At 43.8% G+C, this 16,525-nt stretch overlaps 1 long non-coding RNA gene across 1 annotated transcript in view; it reads left to right on the top strand.

Annotated features, from left to right (window-relative positions):
- Positions 1–16,525, top strand: part of LOC119534099 — a 232,239-nt gene that overhangs the window by 158,460 nt on the left and 57,254 nt on the right. The window contains exon 2 of the long non-coding RNA XR_005216955.1: positions 514–647. This is a non-coding gene — a long non-coding RNA (uncharacterized LOC119534099). The remainder of the gene's footprint in view (positions 1–513; positions 648–16,525) is intronic.

The raw sequence follows: 16,525 nt of genomic DNA, 5'->3' as shown, positions 1-16,525 counted from the left end.
GCTGTGGTCCCGGTTAGTCCAGGGGCTCCTGCTTGGAAAGGGCAGGTTCTGCTTGCCTCATCTTGAAGTTTGGGATTGGATCTCTAAACCACCTCTACAGGTCACATATGCTGTCTCAATCCTTATCCTCCAGGGGGAGGGCCTGAGCAGACAGCGTAAAGCCCAAGTAGGGAAACTGAGGTCCAGAGGGGCTGGCTGAAATGACAGTGGAACCGGAGTTCCAGACCCAGCTGCCAAACATGGTCTGGTCCTCATTCTTCCTTCTTGAGTCAGCAGCTCATTCTTGGTTTTTCTTCTGATGTCTGTGGGTAGAAAGCCAGGGAGGCACAATGGAGCAGAAGCCCAGGGGCCCACTTCCTGGCTCATGCCCCAGCCTATTCTAACCAGGCCCATGCCTCAGCCTGTGTGTGGCCTAAGTGCATGGGTTAGAGAAAGCTGAGCAAAAGAACTGGCCCAAGCAAGGGGTGGGGAGTGTGGAAAAGATCTAATTTTCCCTCTTCTTCTTCCTGCCAGGAATCCAGCTGTTCTCCATTGCCAGACAGTTTGTGAGAGGTTTAACTGCATCTTCCATTGGCTCCAGCAGCTGGTGTGGATGCTGCCCCAAGAGGAGACTTAAATCATCCCGCCCTATACAACCTTGACATCAGGTGAGAGAGGAGGAGTGTGGGGAAGGGGAGGGAGAGGGGGTGTGGGGTTCGGGTCTTCAACCCATCATTCCAGCTTCACATCCTACCAAGGGAAATTGGGGCAGCCCCACACAACAGGAGAGAATGTGAATCAGAGGAAAATTAGCCAGCCAAGGGTAAGATGATCAAGCAAAACTTTCCCAGGAAACTGCAGCCAGGGTAGACCCTCCCCACTTCATCTTTCCCCCTGTGTTGTATCGGGCCACACTGGAGCAGATCCTGTTGGAGAAGCACATCCGAGCTGGAGGAGACCCCTTGAGACAGTTAACTGGGGCCATGTCTTATTACTTGATGCTGCAGGAGGCTTAGGTACAGAAACCAATTTTATAACACTCACGACAATGCTTTATTCACTGACTATGATCCTGAATTTCATTACAACAGTAAACATGCCTATTCTGAACTGATTAGCCCTATTATTTCTAATACTGTTTATTGTAACAAAAATCTAATAATGATAACTTTCTTTTCTCGAGTGATTTCTGTGCTAAGAGCTTTACAATGGTTATTTCATTTAATATTGAGTTAGATGGCATTACTATCCCCATTTTGTGGATGAGGAAACTGAGGCTTGGGTTAAGACACCCACCCTGGATTTCATACCTTTTATGAAGCTCTAGCTGTTATTTGATGTATTTAATGTGTCCAATGAGCTAAGATGAAGTCAAGTCGCTTACGATGCTTTCACACTGTTGAAAGACAGCCAGTAAGTGGTAGAGCCAGGATTTGAGCTCAAGCAGCCCAACTCCAGATCATAGATTTTAGCCACACCATGCTCCACCCCCCCTCGACCACTTATTGGTACACCTCCGTGAACTTCATGTTGATGGAATCTGACCTTTATTTTTTACACTGCACAAAGCCCTGTGGTACTTTGATACCTAGGTGGTACTTCGATGAGTCTAGAGTCTAGTACCAAGTAATTTGTGTAGCACACATGCTTTCAAGTGCTGTGGGCAAAGGTGAGCAATGCACCCTTACCAGTTTATGAGTGTTGAATCGATATAAAGGAGATTGGAGATGGATTGTTCTTGGCTAATAGTAAATGATCTTTTGAGTCAGTATCCCTGATGGCAAGGTGAGAAATACCAAAATTATGTATCCTGATGAAGTACCTGCTCTCAGTAACTCACTTTCAGCTAAGAGCAATGACACCATAATAGTGCTGGTGTCTTGTGTTATAAGAAGTACTTTGGTTGCTGTTTTCCCCAAATTTATGTAACTAGCTTTCATTACGATCGAGCTGTTATTTAATGCATAAAATATCTGAAGAGCTAAGATGAAGTCAAGTGGTGTAAGATGCTTTTTCACTGTTGAAACACTGCTCCAGCCGAGTCTGGAGTTCTTAGCTTTATGTCATCATCTATTTAAACCTTCATCTTTTCCTTCTGGGGAGGAAGGTTTGCCTGCTCCAAACCTCTGTCTTGGAGATTCTCTGTGTGGCTGAGGTCTTTGGATAAGTGAGCCCTGGATCTGTGGGGAGAATCTGGGAATGAGAATATCCACTGGGCACTACCACCTACGGGATTGGACCTAGAATGGCAGGGAAGTGGTAGCATGATGCAGATTGGCATGATCTGAGTCCCCACTACCTCCCCATTTTTATCTCCTTTGCTTCTCCCCTCGCACATTCCACCTCAGCTACACTGCCTCCTGGCTGCCTCTTCTCAGGCTCCTCAGGATATTTACATTTGCTGTGTCCTCTGCTTGGAATGCTCTTCCCCTAGACAGCTATATGGCTCCCTCTCCCCTTCTTCAGATCTTTGAGGGGGATGTCACTTGCTCCATGAAGCTTTCCCTCACTTCCCTATTTAAAATTGAATCCATATCCTATCTGACTTTTCTGTCTTGCTTTTTTCAATTGTATTTATTACCATTGAAGATATTTTACAGATATTTATTTACTTGGTTTCTAACACCCATCCCTTAAATATAAGATCCATGCAGGGAGAGATTTTGTCCATTTTTTTCACTGCTGTATCCCAGCTCCTAGAAAGGTGTCTGGCACATAGTAGGTCTTCAACAAATATTTCTTGAGTGAATGAATGAATGGGAATCTTCAAAGGCCAGAAGGAGAGACAGCACCTGGTGATGTATACATGAGGTAGCAGTTTCTGCATCAGGAGGGTGGAAGCTGGGGAGCTCCTTCTGCCCCAGCACACTCCACAGAGGAGCCAGGACAGGAGTGAGCACTAGATGTAGAGTCTGAAAAATGATGTACAAGCATGAACTCCAATATCGAGTTGATCTGGCCTTGGACAAGTGACTTAACCTCCTTGAAGTTCACATTCCTTGCTTGCAAAATACATACAACAATAGATGGGGTGACGGGTGGGGCAAGATGGCGGACTGGTGAGCTGTATGTTTTAGTTACTCCTCCAGAAAAGTAGGTAGAAAGCCAGGAACTGTGTGGACTGGACACCACAGAGCAATCTGACTTTGGGCATACTTCATACAACACTCATGAAAATGTGGAACTGCTGAGATCAGCAAAATCTGTAAGTTTTTGGGGCCAGGGGACCCGCACCCCTCCCTGCCAGGCTCAGTCCCGTGGGAGGAGGGGCTGTCAGCTCCGGGAAGGAGAAGGGAGAACTGCAGTGGCAGCTCTTATCGGAAACTCATTCTACTGATCCAAACTCCAACCATAGGTAGACTGAGACCAGACACCAGAGAATCTGAGAGCAGCCAGCCCAGCAGAGAGGAGACAGGCATAGAAAAAAACAGCATGAAAAACTCCAAAATAAAAGCGGAGGATTTTTGGAGTTCTGGTGAACATAGAAAGGGGAAGGGCAGAGCTCAGGCCCTCAGGCTTATATGCAAATCCCGAAGAAAAGCTGATCTCTCTGCCCTGTGGACCTTTCCTTAATGGCCCTAATTGCTTTGTCTCTTAGCATTTCAATAAACCATTAGATCTGTGAGGAGGGCCTTTTTTTTTTTTTTTTTCAATCCTTTTTTCTTTTTTCTAAAACAATTACTCTAAGAAGCCCAATACAGAAAGCCTCAAAGACTTGCAATTTGGGCAGGTCAAGACAAGAGCAGAACTGAGAGAGCTCTGAGACAAAAGGCAATAATCCAGTGGCTGAGAAAATTCACTAAACACCACAACTTCCCAAGAAAAGGGGGGTGTCCGCTCACAGCCATCATCCTGGTGGACAGGAAACACTCCTGCCCATCGCCAGCCCCATAGCCCAGAGCTGCCCCACACAACCCAGTGTGACGGAAGTGCTTCAAATAACAGGCACACATCACAAAACTGGGTGTGGACCTTAGGCTTCCCTGCAACCTCAGCTGATTGTCCCAGAGTTGAGAAGGTGGAGCAGTGTGAATTAACAAAGCCCCATTCAGCCATCATTTCAGCAGACTGGGAGCCTCCCTACACAGCCCAGAACCGCCCTGGGGTGACGGCACTCACCTGTGACATAGCACAGTCATCCCTCAACAGAGGACAAGGGGGTGCACGGCCTGGAAGAGGGACCCACTTGCAAGTCTCAGAAGCCATACGCCAATACCAAGGACTTGTGGGTCAGTGGCAGAGACAAACTGTGGCAGGACTGAACTGAAGGATTAGACTATTGCAGCAGCTTTAAAACTCCAGGATCACCAGGGAGATTTGATTGTTAGAGCCACCCCCCTCCCTGACTGCCCAGAAATACGCCCCATATACAGGGCGGGCAACACCAACTACACACGCAAGCTTGGTACACCAATTGGACCCCACAAGACTCACTCCCCCACTCACCACAAAGGCAAAGCAGGGGAGAACTGGCTTGTGGAGAACAGGTGGCTCGTGGACGCCACCTGCTGGTTAGTTAGAGAAAGTGTACTCCATGAAGCTGTAGATCTGATAAATTAGAGATAAGGACTTCAATTGGTCTGCAAATCCTAAAAGAACCCTATCAAGTTCAGCAAATGCCAAGAGCCAAAAACAACAGAAAATTATAAAGCATATGAAAAAACCAGACGATATGGATAACCCAAGCCCAAGCACCCAAATCAAAAGATTAGAAGAGACACAGCACCTAGAGCAGCTACTCAAAGAACTAAAGATGAACAATGAGACCATAGTATGGGATACAAAGGATATCAAGAAGACCCTAGACGAGCATAAAGAAGACATTGCAAGACTAAATAAAAAAATAGATGATCTTATGGAAATTAAAGAAACTGTTGACCAAATTAAAAAGATTCTGGACACTCATGGTACAAGACTAGAGGAACTTGAACAACGAATCAGTGACCTGGAAGGTGACAGAATGGAAAATGAAAGCATAAAAGAAAGAATGGGGAAAAAATTGAAAAAATCGAAACAGACCTCAGGGATATGATAGATAATATAAAACGTCCTAATATAAGACTCATTGGTGTTCCAGAAGGGGAAGAAAAGGGTAAAGGTCTAGGAAGAGTATTCAAAGAAATTGTTGGGGAAAACTTCCCAAATCTTCTAAACAACATAAATACACAAATCATAAATGCTCAGCGAACTCCAAATAGAATAAATCCAAATAAACCCACTCCAAGACATATTCTGATCACACTGTCAAACATGGAAGAGAAGGAGCAAGTTCTGAAAGCAGCAAGAGAAAAGAAACTCACCACATACAAAGGAAACAGCATAAGACTAAGTGGTGACTACTCAGCAGCTACTATGGAGGCGAGAAGGCAGTGGCACGATATATTTAAAATTCTGAGTGAGAAAAATTTCCAGCCAAGAATACTTTATCCAGCAAAGCTCTCCTTCAAATTTGAGGGAGAGCTTAAATTTTTCACAGACAAACAAATGCTGAGAGAATTTGCTAACAAGAGACCTGCCCTACTGGAGATACTAAAAGGAGCCCTACAGACACAGAAACAAAGAAAGGACAGAGAGACTTGGAGAAAGGTTCAGTACTAAAGAGATTCGGTATGGGTACAATAAAGGATATTAATAGAGAGAGGGGAAAAATATATATGACAAACATAAACCAAAGGATAAGATGGCTGATTCAAGAAATGCCTTCACGGTTATAACGTTGAATGTAAATGGATTAAACTCCCCAATTAAAAGATATAGATTCGCAGAATGGATCAAAAAAAATGAACCATCAATATATTGCATACAAGAGACTCATCTTAGACACAGGGACACAAAGAAATTGAAAGTGAAAGGGTGGAAAAAAATACTTCATGCAAGCTACAGCCAAAAGAAAGCAGGTGTAGCAATATTAATCTCAGATAAAATAGACTTTAAATGCAGGGATGTTTTGAGAGACAAAGAAGGCCACTACATACTAATAAAAGGAGCAATTCAACAAGAAGAAATAACAATCATAAATGTCTGTGCACCCAATCAAGGTGCCACAAAGTACATGAGAGAAACACTGGCAAGACTAAAGGAAGCAATTGATGTTTCCACAATAATTGTGGGAGACTTCAACACATCACTCTCTCCTATAGATAGATCAACCAGACAGAAGACCAATAAGGAAATTGAAAGCCTAAACAATCTGATAAATGAATTAGATTTAACAGACATATACAGAACATTACATCCCAAATCACCAGGATACACATACTTTTCTAGTGCTCACGGAACTTTCTCCAGAATAGATCATATGCTGGGTCATAAAACAAGCCTCAATAAATTTAAAAAGATTGAAATTATTCAAAGCACATTCTCTGACCACAATGGAATACAATTAGAAGTCAATAACCATCAGAGACTTAGAAAATTCATAAATACCTGGAGGTTAAACAACGCACTCCTAAACAATCAGTGGGTTAAAGAAGAAATAGCAAGAGAAATTGCTAAATATGTAGAGACAAATGAAAATGAGAACACAACATACCAAAACCTATGGGATGCAGCAAAAGCAGTGCTGAGGGGGAAATTTATAGCACTAAACACATATATTAAAAAGGAAGAAAGAGCCAAAATCAAAGAACTAATGGGTCAACTGAAGAAGCTAGAAAATGAACAGCAAACCAATCCTAAACCAAGTAGAAGAAAAGAAATAACAAGGATTAAAGCAGAAATAAATGACATAGAGAACAAAAAAACAATAGAGAGGATAAATATCACCAAAAGTTGGTTCTTTGAGAAGATCAACAAGATTGACAAGCCCCTAGCTAGACTGACAAAATCAAAAAGAGAGAAGATGCATATAAACAAAATAATGAATGAAAAAGGTGACATAACTACAGATCCTGAAGAAATTAAAAAAATTATAAGAGGATACTATGAACAACTGTATGGCAACAAACTGGATAATGTAGAGGAAATGGACAATTTCCTGGAAACATATGAACAACCTAGACTGACCAGAGAAGAAATAGAAGACCTCAATCAACCCACCACGAGCAAAGAGATCCAATCAGTCATCAAAAATCTTCCCACAAATAAATGTCCAGGGCCAGATGGCTTCACAGGGGAATTCTACCAAACTTTCCAGAAAGAACTGACACCAGTCTTACTCAAACTCTTTCAAAACATTGAAGAAAATGGAACACTACCTAACTCATTTTATGAAGCTAACGTCAATCTAATACCAAAACCAGGCAAAGATGCCACAAAACAGGAGAACTACCGGCCAATCTCCCTAATGAATATGGATGCAAAAATCCTCAACAAAATACTTGCAAATCGAATCCAAAGACACATTAAAAAAATCATACACCATGACCAAGTGGGGTTCATTCCAGGCATGTAAGGATGGTTCAACATAAGAAAATCAATCAATGTATTACAACACATTAAAAATTCAAAAGGGAAAAATCAAATGATCATCTCAATAGATGCTGAAAAAGCATTTGACAAAATCCAACATCTGTTTTTGATAAAAACACTTCAAAAGGTAGGAATTGAAGGAAACTTCCTCAATATGATAAAGAGCATATATGAAAAACCCACAGCCAGCATAGTACTCAATGGTGAGAGACTGAAAGCCTTCCCTCTAAGATCAGGAACAAGACAAGGATGTCCACTGTCACCACTGTTATTCAACATTGTGCTGGAAGTGCTAGCCAGGGCAATCCGGCAAGACAAAGAAATAAAAGGCATCCAAATTGGAAAAGAAGAAGTAAAACTGTCATTGTTTGTAGATGATATGATCTTATATCTGGAAAACCCTGAGAAATCGACAATACAGCTACTAGAGCTAATAAACAAATTTAGCAAAGTAGCGGAATACAAGATTAATGCACATAAGTCAGTAATGTTTCTATATGCTAGAAATGAACAAACTGAAGAGACACTTAAGAAAAAGATACCATTTTCAATAGCAACTAAAAAAATCAAGTACCTAGGAATAAACTTAACCAAAGATGTAAAAGACGTATACAAAGAAAACTACATAACTCTACTAAAAGAAATAGAAGGGGACCTTAAAAGATGGAAAAATATTCCATGTTCATGGATAGGAAGGCTAAACATCATTAAGACGTCAATTCTACCCAAACTCATCTACAGATTCAATGCAATCCCAATCAAAATTCCAACAGCCTACTTTGCAGACTTGGAAAAGCTAGTAATCAAATTTATTTGGAAAGGGAAGATGCCTCGAATTGCTAAAGACACTCTGAAAAAGAAAAACGAAGTTGGAGGACTTACACTCCCTGACTTTGAAGCTTATTATAAAGCCACAGTTGCCAAAACAGCATGGTACTGGCACAAAGATAGACATATAGATCAATGGAATCGAATTGAGAATTCAGAGGTAGACCCTCAGATCTATGGCCGACTGATCTTTGATAAGGCCCCCAAAGTCACTGAACTGAGTCATAATGGTCTTTTCAACAAATGGGGCCGGGAGAGTTGGATATCCATATCCAAAGAATGAAAGAGGACCCCTACCTCACACCCTACACAAAAATTAACTCAAAATGGACCAAAGATCTCAATATAAAAGAAAGTACCATAAAACTCCTAGAAGATAATGTAGGAAAACATCTTCAAGACCTTGTATTAGGCGGCCATTTCCTAGACTTTACACCCAAAGCACAAGCAACAAAAGAAAAAATAGATAAATGGGAACTCCTCAAGCTCAGAAGTTTCTGCACCTCAAAGGAATTTCTCAAAAAGGTAAAGAGGCAGCCAACTCAATGGGAAAAAATTTTTGGAAACCATGTATCTGACAAAAGACTGATATCTTGCATATACAAAGAAATCCTACAACTCAATGACAGTAGTACAGACAGCCCAATTATAAAATGGTCAAAAGGTATGAAAAGACAGTTCTCTGAAGAGGAAATACAAATGGCCAAGAAACACATGAAAAAATGTTCAGCTTCACTAGCTATTAGAGAGATGCAAATTAAGACCACAATGAGATACCATCTAACACCGATTAGAGTGGCTGCCATTAAACAAACAGGAAACTACAAATGCTGGAGGGGATGTGGAGAAATTGGAACTCTTATTCATTGTTGGTGGGACTGTATAATGGTTCAGCCACTCTGGAAGTCAGTCTGGCAGTTCCTTAGGAAACTAGATATAGAGTTACCATTCGATCCAGCGATTGCACTTCTCGATATATACCCAGAAAATGGAAAGCAGTGACACGAACAGATATCTGCACACCAATGTTCATAGCAGCATTATTCACAATTGCCAAGAGATGAAACAACCCAAATGTCCTTCAACAGATGAGTGGATAAATAAAATGTGGTATATACACACGATGGAATACTACACGGCAGTAAAAAGGAACGATCTCGTGAAACATATGACAACATGGATGAACCTTGAAGACATAATGCTGAGCAAAATAAGCCAGGCACAAAAGGGAAATATTATATGCTACCACTAATGTGAACTTTGAAAAATGTAAAACAAATGGTTTATAATGTAGGGGAAATAGCAATAGAGAGCAATTAAAGAAGGGGAACAATAATCCAAGAAGGGCAGATAAGCTGTTTAACGTTCTGGGGATGCCCAGGAATGACTATGGTCTGTTAATTTCTGATTGATATAGTAGGAACAAGTTCACAGAAATGTTTCTATATTAGGTAACTTTCTTGGGGTAAAGTAGGAACAGGTTGGAAGTAAAGCAGTTATCTTAGGTTAGTTGTCTTTTTCTTACTCCCTTGTTATGGTCTCTTTGAAATGTTCTTTTGTTGTATTTTTTTTTTTTTCATACAGTTGATTTAAAAAAAAAAAAAAGCTAAAAAAAAAAAAAAAAAACAAGGAAAAAAATATGTAGTGCCCCCTTGAGAAGCCTGTGGAGAATGCAGGGGTATTGGCCTACCCCACCTCGATGGTTGCTAACATGACCACAGACATAGGGGACTGGTGGTTGATGGGTTGAGCCCTCTACCATAGGTTTTACCCTTGGGAAGATGGTTGCTGCAAAGGAGAGGCTAGACCTCCCTATAATTGTGCCTAAGAGCCTCCTCCCAAATGCCTCTTTGTTGCTCAGATGTGGCCTTCTCTGTCTAGCTAAGCCAACTTGAAAGGTGAAATCACTGCCCTCCCCCCTACGTGGGATCAGACACCCAGGGGAGTGAATCTCCCTGGCCAACGTGGAATATGACTCCCGGGGAGGAATGTAGACCTGGCATCGTGGGACGGAGAACATCTTCTGGACCAAAAGGGGGATGTGAAAGGAAATGAAATAAGCTTCAGTGGCAGAGAGATTCCAAAAGGAGCCGAGAGGTCACTCTGGTGGGCACTCTTACGCACAATTTAGACAACCCCTTTTAGGTTCTAAAGAATTGGGGTAGCTGGTGGTGGATACCTGAAACTATCAAACTACAACCCAGAACCCATGAATCTCGAAGACAATTGTATAATAATGTAGCTTATGAGGGGTGACAATGGGATTGGGAAAGCCATAAGGACCAAACACCACTTTGTCTAGTTTACGGATGGATGAGTAGAAAAATAGGGGAAGGAAACAAACAAACAAACAGACAAAGGTACCCAGTGTTCTTTTTTACTTCAATTGCTCTTTTTCACTTTAATTATTATTCTTGTTATTTTTGTGTGTGTGCTAATGAAGGTGTCAGGGATTGATTTAGGTGATGAATGTACAACTATGTAATGGTACTGTGAACAATCGAATGTATGATTTGTTTTGTATGACTGCTTGGTATGTGAATATATCTCAATAAAATGAAGATTAAAAAACAAAAACAAAAGCAATAGATGGTCACATCTGCTCCATCTGCCTTCCAGGTCCACAAGTGCTGGGACCTGCTGGTCCCTTCCCTCCTCTCCACCAGTCTCCCCACAGCAGCCTTGTTATAGCCGCTCACACATACCAAGTTCGTTTCTGCTCCTAAATCTCTACACTGTTCCCTCTGTCTAGAAAGTTTCCCCGAGAGCATCAGAGCTGGCTCCCTTTTATCACTGAGGGCTCTGATCATGAATGTCTCCTCCTCAGAGAGGTCTTCCTTGACTGCCCCATCTAGATTAGCACAGCCGTACCCACCACACACACAGTCACATCATAATCACACACGTACCCTTTACCCTGATTGACTTCCTTGTTCCCTTATTGTTATCCAAAATTATCTTGCTCCTTTACTTGTCTGTTTTCTATCTCCCACTATGAGCTCCATGATGGTGGGGACTTTGCCTATTATATTATCTGCTGTATCCTCTTCACCTATGAGAGTATTTGGCACATCATGTGTCTGCTAATTGAATGAATGAATGAATGAATCAAATGAGACAGTGAATGTGTACATGCTTCGTAAGGTCTGTAGAACTCCATGGACATGAAGAACTCTCACTTCTGGGGTCTAACCTGTTCTCCCTCCCACCACCTCCTCCCCTGAGGACCCAGGGTGATTGTGCCTCTGCCTCTCATCCTAGGGCAGAAAAAGGGAGCGTGCTCCTGGGGGGCAGGTTAAAGGTCACCGGGAGGAGGGTCTGTGTTTGCCAGACCAGCCAGGGTAGCTGTTCCTCAGACCTGCTTATAGGCAGGCAGAAGGGCAGGGGATGGGGCTGTGAAGTGAATGTCTCCTCACACTGAGCAACAGAGGGGAGTGAGTGAGCTCAGTAAGATTGCCCAACAAGGTGGCCTCAATCCATGAAGGACCCAGAGTCCTGGCTGAGCAGCAACCACGATGGCTTCTGAGAAAGCAGGGCCTGGAAGAAAAAAAAACTGCTGCCGCCCCAGGCCCTGGTGAAGCTAATGGAGGCCAGGCCTGCCTGCCCTGAATCCCCCGGACAAGCCTTCCCCTCAGCAAAGCTGGCTTCTAGTTTGGGCAGTTCTGTTCTCTTGACTAAGTCTTCTTTCTTGACCCGGGCTTCCCTAGACCATGGTTCCTAGGCACAGCCTGAGTTGCTTTCCTGTGGGCAGTATCCTTCCAAGAAACAAGAGACAGTGATAAAGCCTGGGCATGGCTGATGGCAAGGCCAGTGGTGACCTGGGTTCCATGTGGCAGGAGATGCCTGCACGTCCTGCCGTCTGCTCTTTCCCTTTGTTCAGGATCCAGGGTGGGACTGACAGCCTGTGAGGGTGATAAACTGCAGCTTGTTTCTCAGAGTCAGAAAGTGTTCGCCCCTAATCCTGTACGCTCACTCACCTGGTTCGTGTGATGAATCGGCTGGGCAAGGCTCAAGGGGAAAGGCTATGGTATCTCTCACTGACCCCTGGAGCACAGGCCTTCCCTCTTCCCTCAGACTCCTGGGAGCCTCTCAGCCTTCTAATGGTTGTTAGAATTCTTCCAGAACCTACTCTTGTATCTCCACTATATCAGTGAATGGAGAGAGAAGGGTAAGGATAATGACCTTCACTTTTCATGAGGGGAAACTGAGTCACACCGCAGGGAGATGACATTTAGGTTGATAGCAGAGCCAAGACTCACATCCAGTGCAGTGCTTCCTGCGACCCCAACTAACAGACTCCCAGACACCTCCACATCACTCACAGTCACATGTGGCCACGAAATAGACCGGCCACAACCCAAAATCATACCCGGGGGCCCATGGCACGGCGACTAACCATACCCTTTGGCCTTTCCTGGATTTCCTTTGTATGGTGGTTGGTGGGAGAGAGGGCAGCAAAAGGCATCAGGTTCCTGTTGTTGGTGCAACTTGAGCTCTGCCTCCACCCCCTGCTTCCAGGTGAAGAAAAGAAAATTGCTTTGGGTTATATCATCATCTTATCTCCATCATAACCATCCCTTCCTGAGAGGCTGTATGTGTTTGGTTCTTTATAGGATTTATCCCTAATCTTCCCAGTGGCCCTGAAAAGTTCATCATTATCCCCAATCTGCAGGTGAGGAATGATGGTGGAGGGGTTAAGAACCGACCAAGGTCACAGAGCAGTAAGTGGCTGGAGCAGGGATACTGCCCAGCAGTCTCTGACTTAAAAACCCAAGCTCTTTCTGCTTCACCAGCTCACCCTGGTTCTTTGACTTTTACTGTCTTTAGTTTGTCCCACACCCTTTCACCTGCCCTGCAAGCTCCATGACTATGGCTAGAAAGGTACCTTCAGCATTAGAGACCGACGTGAGGGTGAAAAGTGAGGGAAACTCTTCAGGACATTTTTCCACTACCAGAGGCCCTGTTAGGGATTCCACGACTGCTTTGCGTGGCCTCCGTGGGAGGCCTCGGCTAGCAGAAAAGGGCTGGTGAAGCAGAATGGACACCTTGGACCACATTGTTTTCAGCCCTGCCTCTGTGGATGTAAGTGCCGACCCTAGGCTGGTGACATCATAGCAAATTGCCACTAAGACTTTGTGGTGGAGAACATGGGATTCTGAGTTAGATAGACTTAGGTGCAAGCCTATTTATTAGCTGTGACCTTGGGTAAGTTACTCAACCTCTTTAAGCTTGGATATTGAATGAGCAGGATTGTTGTGAGGGTGAAGTGAGGCAGTGAACGACAAGCACTTAGCAGAGGATCTGGCACATAGTAGGTGATCAATAAATGGGAGGTCTTGTTATTGCTACCTTCAAAACTGGGATTATGTGTCAGTGTTCCCAGGGTGCAATTTCCCAAAGGTTCTTCAATCACATCCCCCCTCCTTCCCTCTCTCTCTCTCTCTTCCTGGCTCCCTCCCTCACTCTCTTCCTTCCTTCCTTTTTTACCTCCCTTTCCCCTCTCTCCCTCCGTCCCACTCTCTATTTCTTCCTTCTTTCCTTCCCAATTCAACAAATATTCATCGAGAGGCTAGTTTCTAAGAACTGTTCTAGGCCATTTGACTTTTATGACCCTGTCAACCAAGAGCTAACGATTCAATCCACCCATCTCCTCCAGCATCACCCACTCCCCAGAAATGTACTTTCTCACTGCCCCCCATAGCCACGTTCATTGCTGTTCAGTGACAACACTCCTGTCTTCCTTCACGTCCCTCCCTCTGGCTGAGGCTGGGTTTCACTTCCCGGGAGAGGAATTAGACAGCGTGGCCATAATGAGTTTGTGGTGTTATTTCTCTCTCAGCCCCTCTTCCAGGGATCAGAATTAAGCTGTCATTGCTCCGTGGCCAGAACCATCCCCAGAAAAAAACGCAAATAACCTTCCCCTGAGCGGCAGTAGTTGGGGCTTAATTGTGTTTTGTTAATCAGGAAAACAATTAATTTGACCGCTGCCTCTTTGGGGTGTTTTTTTCTTTCTTTTTTAATATAGGAGATGCTGCTAAGATGATCCATGTGATGTCTCTAGATTCAATTTCTATCTCTCCCCAAGGCAAGGAACGACTCCTCTCTGTATCCATGACATCCGGAGACAGCAGGGCAAGGTTTTGAGTTTTCCAAAGAAGATTGTTTTCTAAAACTTAATGTCTGCTTCATGGTAATAAGACGGCTCCTCTCCCGAAGTGCCACATGCTGCTGTGGGGACAGGGATAGTAGGCACAAGAGTGGTGCAGGAGTGATGGGCCCATTGCAGAGTAGAGACCCAGAGGGCTCTGGTTTCTGCCCCCATCCTCTCCTACTACTTCCCCTCTCAAAAATGGGGTACCTCAGAGAAGGCCTTATTGCGGCAGGAGCCATGTTCTGCGGCCAAAGGATGGCGGATGGGAGACTGGGTAGTGGCACACTCTCCCTCAGTTAGATTCATTCACTCCCAGGTGTTGATGACTGTTAAGGGCTCAATTTGAGGCAATACCATGGAATACAATCTCTCAATGAAGAGAATGACTCCAAGGGTGGAATATTAGACTTTGGAGTTGGTTACCAAGTCTCTTCTAATCATACCATATGACCTGAATGGCCCTTAGGCTGGAACCCATTTAAATCTGACCATGTAGACAGTAAACATGGTCGAGTGACCACAGCCAAACATGGCTGTTACAGGTTTGGAAAGTAGACTCCACAGAGCAGCTATTGACCTTTGTTTTATTCATCCATGTATCCCACGGCTTAGAACAGAGTTTGGCACCTGGCAGACACTTGGATACTGGTAGAATGAAGGTTGTGGGACTGATTTAACGCAGAGAACAACAAGCCCCTTGCAGCATGTCTGTCAGCGTAAATTCAAGCAGCTGGAGACACCAGCCTGTCTCTTACTAAGCAGCTGGATTAGGGAACGATTTGTGGCCAGAGAGAAAGATTTCTCACTGTTAAGGCATCAGCGATGAGATTCTTTAGCAGGAAGTGAGGCAAAGGGACGAGAACTAACATTTACTGGGAACTACCAAGTGCCTGGCACTTGGTTTGCTAGGTATTTCATTATAGGTGGTATCTCACGTTTTCCTTCCGTAATTGTAGTGTGGGTTCGCATTTCGCAGTCAAGGAAACTAAGGGTTAAAGAAGTTGGGTAACTAACTGAAGGTCACACAGGTAGGAGGTGGGGGAGCCAGGATTCCCACCCAAGTCCATCTGCCCTTGAAACACACACCCTTTCCACTACCCCATAGTGCTTCCTATTTTATGAGCACAGTTAACATTGTGGGGTACATTCTGCATGCTCAGCTCAGCAGGGCTGAGAGTAGGATGAACAAGACACAGTCCCTCTCCTTAAGACATCCAGGCTGCTTGGCTTTGACTCCTGGTTTGGCCACTCATTGCTGTGGATGTCGGACATGTTGCTTAACCTGTCTTTGCCTAAGTTTCCTCATGTATAATAGAGATAATAATAATTCCAATTTCATAGGGCTGTTGTGATAATTAAATGGGCAAAGCACTTAGAACAGTGCCTGGCCCGTGGCATGATGGATGTAGATGAAAGCTGTTATTAGGAAAAGCTCTATATCTTTATATGACTTTTGTCAATTGGGGGTATGGTTTATGGCTTTTAAACTATTAAGAAAAGCTGGTCCCCAGGTGCCTTCTCCAGAAAATCAAGTTTCTAACCAGGGTCTACTGAAATGCTGATTATTAAACACTAGGAAAGCACACGTTCACTGAGAAGTCTTTTTATCACTCTAGTTCAGGCATGTACTGTGTTATTACCCTGAGCTGAAAACCTACTTTTAGCAAAAAGTTTTTGCTGGAGGTTTGGCTCTGGTGCTGTTGTTAAGTTCCCCTGAAAGGGCTTTGGAGAGGATAGTGAGTGAATGTATTGGTCATGGAGGGTCACCTAAAACCCCCAATCACTTGCTTGTGAGGGGCTGTGTGGTTACTAGGGAAGAGCAGAAGAAACTGAGGTGCAGTGGAGATGATCCACAAAGCAGCGGAGATGGTCAATGCCATGAGCAGAATCTGGAATTGTTGCTCAGGCCAGCGTTGGCTTTGGGGACAGAATCAAGGAACGGGCCTGTGTGGGTTTCTTGCTGGATGAATCCCAGAAGCTTCATGGTAGCTGTGGCTAATTTCCTCCATCATTTGATGCCTTTTACTAAGTGAATCATAACCCTTATATTCTGGATCACAATCCCTTTTCATGACATTGCTGTGAGGCAGACATCTTCCTACTTCACAGATGGACAAATCAAAGCTTTCAGAAGTTGTGAGCATGGTCTCACTCCTC

This window comes from Choloepus didactylus, chromosome 5 (genome assembly GCF_015220235.1).
Source record: "Choloepus didactylus isolate mChoDid1 chromosome 5, mChoDid1.pri, whole genome shotgun sequence".
In the NCBI taxonomy this organism is placed as follows: Eukaryota; Metazoa; Chordata; class Mammalia; order Pilosa; family Megalonychidae; genus Choloepus; species Choloepus didactylus.
Note: the sequence above shows the minus strand (reverse complement) of the source record. Positions and strands in the feature narration are given on the sequence as shown.